At 44.9% G+C, this 7,777-nt stretch overlaps 2 long non-coding RNA genes across 3 annotated transcripts; both read right to left on the reverse strand.

The window, feature by feature from the left end:
- Positions 1-972: 972 nt before the first annotated feature.
- LOC116082480 lies at positions 973-7,119 on the reverse strand. 2 transcript variants are annotated; one of them, XR_004115330.1, is made up of 3 exons: positions 6,898-7,119; positions 4,654-4,953; positions 973-1,114 (listed from the first exon to the last, which is right to left on the reverse strand). It is a non-coding gene; the product is annotated as an uncharacterized LOC116082480 (long non-coding RNA). The 2 variants fall into 2 exon arrangements; XR_004115329.1 differs by lacking the exon at positions 973-1,114 and adding an exon at positions 4,255-4,351.
- LOC116082482 lies at positions 5,291-6,052 on the reverse strand. Its single transcript, XR_004115331.1, has 2 exons — positions 5,927-6,052; positions 5,291-5,423 (listed from the first exon to the last, which is right to left on the reverse strand). It is a non-coding gene; the product is annotated as an uncharacterized LOC116082482 (long non-coding RNA).
- Positions 7,120-7,777: the final 658 nt, after the last annotated feature.

Raw genomic sequence — 7,777 nt, forward strand, 5'->3', positions numbered from 1 at the left:
TAGCGAGACTGTCTCAACAACAACAAAGATGTTTAAGAAGCCCGCTTGGCATCACGTCACACCTTTCTGACAGTTGGTTGGGAAGTTTTGCACCAGGCCCAACCCTTTCAACCAAACTTTCCAAGTCAGTAGCTGCTGTAAGCACTCCTTCAAAGCTCCCACGTTCACTCCTTGGTTAAAATTTTCCTAGGGAAGTTGTACGTGACCTGTGCCCCCAGGTTTTTCCTCCTTTATACGAGCTCGTTCGTCCTTGAGACAGTTGCGCAGCATTTGCCCACACAAGGAAACAGCTGTACTGATTGATCACGGTGCCGAGCCCGTGGAGCATTGCTCCTAAGAGGCCGTTACTGTGTAGTCGTTGTCAAGCTGGAACTCCAGATGGCAAGTGGTGACACACACCTTTAATCCCAGCACTTGGGAGGCAGAGACAGACAGATTTCTGAGTTCGAGGCCAGCCTGGTCTACAGAGTGAGTTCCAGTACAGTCAGGGCTATGCAGAGAAACCCTGTCTCGAAACATACCCCCCCCAAAATAAAAAATAAAAAATAAAATAAAATTTTAACCTTTGTCCTCATTTCGCTCATGATCTTAGGATCCTGATTTGATAACAGGCTGCACAGTTAAGTATGTTCACTTTTTCCTCTCTGGCTACTGAGGTTGGTCTCTGAGGTCTCTCTGATGTAATGGAAATAGGTATGAGGGCACTGTCACTATTCAGACTACTGTCCCTGCATAGGAGACTTGTAAATGGTGACAAACTACTCAACTCATTTTCACATATAACTTCACATATAATAATAAGAACAAAGAATTCCTTTGTTCTTGTCGGAAATTAAACACTCCCCAAAACAAATACATTAAAATGCAAATTTGGAGATGCTTTTAGAGAACAAGAGACTGAAGAACTTCATGTCTGGTTAGCTGCTAGTGGAGCCCTCACTGGTCAATAATTCCTTAGAAAAGCCCAGGATGTTCTCCTCTTCTTATTTTTATTTATAAATTCAATTTAGGTCTGCGATGAGACAGACTGCATCCTCTGTTTCACTGTCTAATTTACTTACTTCTCTAGGGTAAATGACATGTCGGAAGAGCTGCTGTTCAAAATCCCAGGGCCCTAGAATTTAAAAAAAAAAAGCCTTTGAATGTCTCACAAGTGCCAGATCTGGTTAGCCTCATCGATGTCATCCACAGCATCTGAAACATCCTATACTCTTGTTCCTGCTCCATAGGAAGACAGCTCTGTCTTAAAACTTGACTACTGTTTCCTGCTCTTACTCCTCTGCAGCATGCAAGTTCATCTGTGTGCTTCCATGTTTCGGTAACAGAATGATGTTCAGATAAAAATCTGGTCCCTGTACAAATCAATCAAAGATCTGTAATACAAGCTTTTCAAAGCATTGTGGGAAAGAATAGAAATATCTGCCAAGGGATAGTCTCATTGCTGGCACCGTTGTTGGGTATTAGGGAACAGTTCTGTTGAGATTCCAGACAGTTTCCTTCAGGCGAGGGAGGAATTTGAAAGCTAGAAAATCAGAGCCACTTGCTAGGGCCTCTAGCTGATAAATGTCAGTTTTCCCATGGCACCTTGCTTCACACGCAGCCTCAGCTGAACTCCATGCAGCCCTTCTTGAGCAGGTTGATATTATAAAGTATGGTGGACAGCAGATCACATCTAATGGATTCAATATACCTCTGATAAATTTTTTATTAAAAAAAAAATCAATGACTTCACCAAGACAGTAGGATTACCATGAGTATGAGAAGAACCTGGACAACCCAGTAAGACCTCATGCAAGCAAACAAACAGATAGAAGCTCCCAAAAACAAACAAAGCAAAACCTAGGGTTGGGAATTCACCAGAAGAGTAGACACCTAATGTGTTTGTTATAAAGAGAAACCCCAGGCAGTCACGATGCTGTGCAATCCTCTACTTTATCAGTATGTGCCTGATGCAGGAATATAGAAGTAAACAAACAGATATGGTTGGAGAAATGGCTTGGCAGTCAAGAGCACTGACTGCTCTCCCAGAAGTGCTGAGTTCAACTCCCAGCAACCACATCGTGGCTTACATCCACCTGTAATGGGAGATCCGATGCCCTCTTCTGATGTCTGAAGACAGCTACAGTGTAGTCACACACATAAATCAAATCTTTAAAAAAACAACAAACACCAAACAGATGTGCTCTCCCCATACCCTCAGAAGCAGGCTCCAAACCAAGCCCTGAAGGCTCTGTGACTTCCTATATATGCACAGCTATAATGGTAACAGTAAACAAATACAAAAAGGAGGAATAATTCTCTTTCTTTCTTTTAACTCATGGCTGGAATGATTATATAATAATGGCCAGAACTATTTCCTTTAGTTTTTATGGTCTTTCACCTACTTATCAAACAACCTTTGAAGCCCAACAGAAATGACACATTCTATCAAGTCTTTATGTCCTCCTACAACTGAGACAAAAGTACTCATAGCTCTTGCCTTTCTCTTCTCATGTCTTGTAATATCTATCTATCTATCATCTATCTATCTACCTATCTATCTATCTATCTTCAGCATCAATTACCATCTATCTATATCTATAAAATGTCTATCGTCCATCCATCCATCTCTCTACCTATCTGTCTGTCTGTTTATCTACCCATCTGTCTTCCTACCCATCTATCCGCCTGTCTACCCATCTGTCTATCTACCCACCTGTCTGTCTGTCTACCCATCTATCTATCTGTCTGTCTGTCTACCCATCTACCTACCCCCCTCATCTATCTACAATATACCTATCATCTATCAATCTCACGTTCCTTGAGTTCACAGTAGGAAAACACCTCTATATATCCGCGTTGCTGAGTCAGTATCTCATTCTACCGCATCATCCAAGTTGGTCTGGAACTCTTGATCTGTTTGGCCCAGCCTCTTGAGTGTCCTGATTTCAGGCATACATGATAACACACCAGGATATAATCTTTGAACTAAGGCTGGGGAATTAGCCAGGAGTGAATGCTTTGAGGGGACAGGAGAAGAGATGGCAGCAAGCTGCAGCTTGGTTTTCAGAGGGAGAGGCTCTGGAAAGGAACTGTGAACAGGGAGAATTAGGAGCCCAGGATGCCTCTCTGTGAACTATACCACACCTCAAAATGGTTCTCACTCTACAAAAAAAAAAAAAAAAAAAAAAAAAAAGTGCCATTCATTATACCTGCATAGCAAAAATTTCACATGACCTGAATATTAATTAAGCTCCAGAGGGAGAAGACTCTCCTGTTCCCCTAGGTGGGAACAGCGTGTCAGCTGCTTCCGGTTAATTCCGTATTTTCTGTATTTGTTCACTTCGTACTCATCACATGTCAAGTGGTGGTAAAAATTCTATTAGGAAAGTCTCCAGTGCCCCAGATAGACTGTGGATGTTACATAATGAATGGAAGTTCATGCTCTTTCTATCTTCAGAGGGTTTTTGTTTCAGCAGAACTCACGTCTTACTGATGACAGAGTAATTATGAGTAGAATCTCTGTGGCAGGTTTCTAGAACAATGCGTCCAGGGGAGGATGTTTTGGAACTTCTGGTAGAACTTGCTAAAAATGTATCACCTTTCTGCTGCTGCCCAGTCTCTAGGGAGGGGGCAGAGGCATTCCAACTGGAACCCACAGCTATGGCAGAGGAAGGCATCTCTGCCTGAGGCGGCTTGGACATTAAACACGCCTGCTGCTTCTCAGGAGGTGTGGGAGACTCCTTGTAGCCACAGCAGCCTGGCGCAGTTCTCCAAGCTGCCAGTCAGTGGCAAGAGTCGAATCTTTTCTTTGCATGCCCACATCTGGCTGTGGTGGCCTTCGGCTATCCTGCTGAAGGAAGTCATTTGTGCTGACACCAAACTGATCTATTATGGCTGATGATAGCAAGAACTATGGAAATGGGGGATCCCTAAAATTGACAGAAAGGGAAAGTCAGTTATAGTGGCCAACAGCACTCCTTGGTAGTTAGGACAATGGTTGTCTAAGCCAAGAAAGGAGACAAAGTGTGGAAGTCCAGCCTTGGGTGTTGCCACCAGTGGATGGAGCATGTGCCAGTGGAAGACCACACATCCACATAGGTATTAGATCTACTGGACACAAAGAAAGGACACAAAGGTGGTGGGCAGGGAAGGGCCTGTGAGTGGGCCTGTGAGGAGCTGGGAGAGGGTGAACATGCTCCAAAGTCATTGACTGGAACCCTTGAAGAACTAATGAATACTTTTAATTAAAGAATAAGGCTGGGATGCCAGGGGTGGGGCAGACACTTTTAATCTTAGCACTCAAGATGCAGAGGCAGGAGAATCTCCATGAGTTCCAGGACAGCATGACTACATAGAACATGGAGAGACCCTGCATCAAAAGAAAAACAAACAAACAAAAACAAAAATAGGGCTAGAAATGTAGCTTAGTTAGTAGGTTGACTGCCTAGCACGTGCAAAACCTCAGCTCAAGCCCTCAAACCACTGAATGTTGCATGTAGTACCACATGCCACAATTCCAGCATCCAGGAGGAAAAGATAGGGGGTCAGAAGTTCAAGGCTGTCTTCTGCCGTATAGTGATTTCCAGGTCAGTGTTGGCCACATGAAACTTTCTAAAATAAAATAAGACCTAAGCTTATCCCCCTAGCACCAGCCCCCATGGACTGACTTACTCAGAAATTTCCCAGTGGGCTGCCTCCTGGGGGTTCTGCTGCACTTTGCCAGAGAAAAACTGTAGTTTGCTGAAGGGCGGTGACTGGCTGGCCTCTCCACTGATGTGAATTTTACCAGTCTTTCTGCACCAGGATCCCATCCAGAGACTATCACACCATGCCATCTTGTCTCTTTAGTTTCTTAGAAGTCCTTAGAATTCATCAGGATCTTAACAGTTTTGAAGACTCCGGCTATGTGTCTGGTAAAATACTTCTTGGTTTGGATTGATCTGGTATTTTGCTCATCCTTCAGTGTGGGTTCTGGACAGAGAAGAATACCACAGAAGTCAGGTGGAACCTTCTCACGTGCCAAAGCAATACATCCACGTGACACATCACCACAGATGTCACTCTCCATCACAAGTTTCTCCTCGGTAACATCTCCCTGAATCTCCTCTAATGCTGTGGGTTTGTTTGTTTATTTATTTATAGCAAAAGCCAAGACTGAAGAGGAGGCAAGAACTAAGCTGTGCTTCCTGGGGACCAGAGCATCTGTGCAAAGCACTTGGCATTTTTGGAATTCTTCTGTGAGAGAGCTGTATCTTCCCTTTCCCAGTGTGGCTGCTGAGGGATGCTATTGATACTACACCCCGGGTTGTAATCTAATACTGAGCTGTTTATTTCATCACTTTGGTCACAGGACACACCACATCACTGTCTTCAACTCTCTGTTATAGTCAGCATTGCAAGATTTGCTAGGCTTGTGTCCCTGTCCTCATCCAGGTGCAAGCCTTAAAAAAAGAAAAAAGAAAAGAAAAAGAAAAGAGATGTTTACTTATGTGTATGTGTGTTTGCCTGTGTTACATTATGTGTACCATATGCATGCCGGAATCCAGACAACCCACAGAAGAGAGAGGCAGATCCCATGGAATGGGAGTTAATGGCTTTGAGCAACCATGTAGGTGCTCAGAATGAGGCTTGCAGGAATCACAAAGCCATCCACCAAGGCCCTGCTGTTGTTGGTTGGTTGTTAATCTTTAATTTATTATTTTCTGTGTATTGGTATTTTGCCTGTGTTTATGTCTGTGTACCACTTGCACATCTGATATCCAGGAGGGCCAGAGGATAACGTTGGATTCCTGGGAACTGGAGTTTCATGGGTCACCAGCTCCCATGACTGGGTCATCCCTCCAGCACTACCCTCTCCTCCATTTATTTTGTTTTTTTTTGGGGGGGGGTGGATTTTGTTTTAAGCCAAGGTCTCACTCTTTAGCCCTGGCTACCTGAAACTTACTATGTAGGGCAGGCTAGCTCGAACCTGGGGCAATCCTCTGCCTTGACCTTCTGAGTGCCAGGATTACAATCTGTATTGTACTGAACACGCTGCTTGCATTTCTTTTCTGAAGCATAAATTCCTGCTTCCTATCTCCAGCGATTTAGATCCAGCTTGTCCAGGGAGGAACCTGTTGTTTTTTAATAAAGCGAAATGGGGTTCGGAGTCTAGCTTGGGGATAGAGCCCTCGTCTAGCATGGACACAACCCTGGATTCAGTCCCCAGCCCTGAAAACTCATCATTCCCAGTAATATGTGCTTATGGTAAAGTGAATTTAAACAATGCAAAGGTTATACACACACACACACACACACATGTACACAAGCATGCACACACACACACACACACACACACACACACACACGCTCACACATGTGTACACATTCACTCACACGCACGCACATACACACACACATTTGTGATTTTTTTTTGTATAAACAACTGTGTGAACTGCCTATTCTTTTGTTCCTTTCTCTTAGTAGGTTAATCACCTTGTGACATTTTGATTATTATATCTTTTCATTCCATTTTTTTACAGACAAGATTTCATATAGCACAGAGTAGCCTTGAACTCCGGATCCTCCTGCCTCTGCCTCCCAAGCGTTAAGATTACAGGTGTATGTCTCTTTATTATATTTTTTTAATTATCATGACCAATGCCAGACAAAGGACTCCGAGTGGAGAAGGCTGCGTTTTAGTTTGTCCATTGTGATGGGGAGGAATCCATCGTTCGACAGAGCAGAGCTCGCACCCCAGCAGTCAGAAAGCAGAGAGAAAACACCCGCACTCACGGGCTCTTTGCTTTGCTTTACTTCCTGTGAGGCCAGCCTAAGGGCTCCACACATTTAGCGTGGACCTTCCCCCTGGAGCTAACCTTCCCTGGAAATGTTCCCTGCAGCTCTTACAGACACCCAGAATCGTGCTTTACTCACCACAGGGATTTCTCAGTCCAATGAAGTTGATAATGAAGATTAACCGAAATGTTTTGTCAAGTTCAAACCCAAACATCTCTCCCTGAACCCTAACGTTTCTGGCCCTGTGAAGTCCACGTCCTTCCCATGATGCATTCCGTCTATCTACAAGAATTCTCATAGCCCTAATGGTTCCGCGGGGGTCCAAGTCTCCTCTGGGGTTCAAGGCAAATCCTTAGCTGTGAGCCCCTGTAACATCAAAACCAACCTACACATTCCCAAGACGCAGTGGCACAAAGTAAACTTGTCATTCCAAAATGGAGGGGAAGGAAAGGAAAGGAAAATGGAACTGAAGCAAGCCCAACGGCCGGCCGGGCTGACTCAGGGCGGACGCTAATCCTGTGGCTGTGCGCCTGGTGCTCTGTTTATGTGGTGCTGAGAAGGGACCTCCAGCAGATGTCAACAGCTGGCCTCTGTGTCTGGACAGGCTCAGTCCACACGGCCTGCCGCTGACTGCCTCTGCTTGCTGTCTGTGGCTTTTGGTGACAGACTTTCTCACACTCTTGGCCCTTTCAACAGCCTGGGGCTTCACCCTGACAGCTTCACACGTCGTTCCTGGGAGCTGTCTTTTAGGACTCACACCCGGACATGTGCAGCCCGGATTCCCAGGCCTTCCTTTGAAATCAGTGTGGAAGCCTCCGTGACCCGAAAGCTCTTACATTCTGTGGCTGAAAAACCAACACCACACGAAGAGCCCTAAAGCCTGCCACCTGCTCCAGTGGTGACCAGATTCTCCCTAGCCCCCAGACGATTGTTGCAATGACCCAAGTGTCTGGTTGGGTGAACATGGAGAAGAATTTTCCTGTGTAGCACTCCGTGAGTAGGCCACCCTAGAATTCTC

Source organism: Mastomys coucha, unplaced genomic scaffold (genome assembly GCF_008632895.1).
Source record: "Mastomys coucha isolate ucsf_1 unplaced genomic scaffold, UCSF_Mcou_1 pScaffold7, whole genome shotgun sequence".
Lineage (NCBI taxonomy): Eukaryota > Metazoa > Chordata > Mammalia > Rodentia > Muridae > Mastomys > Mastomys coucha.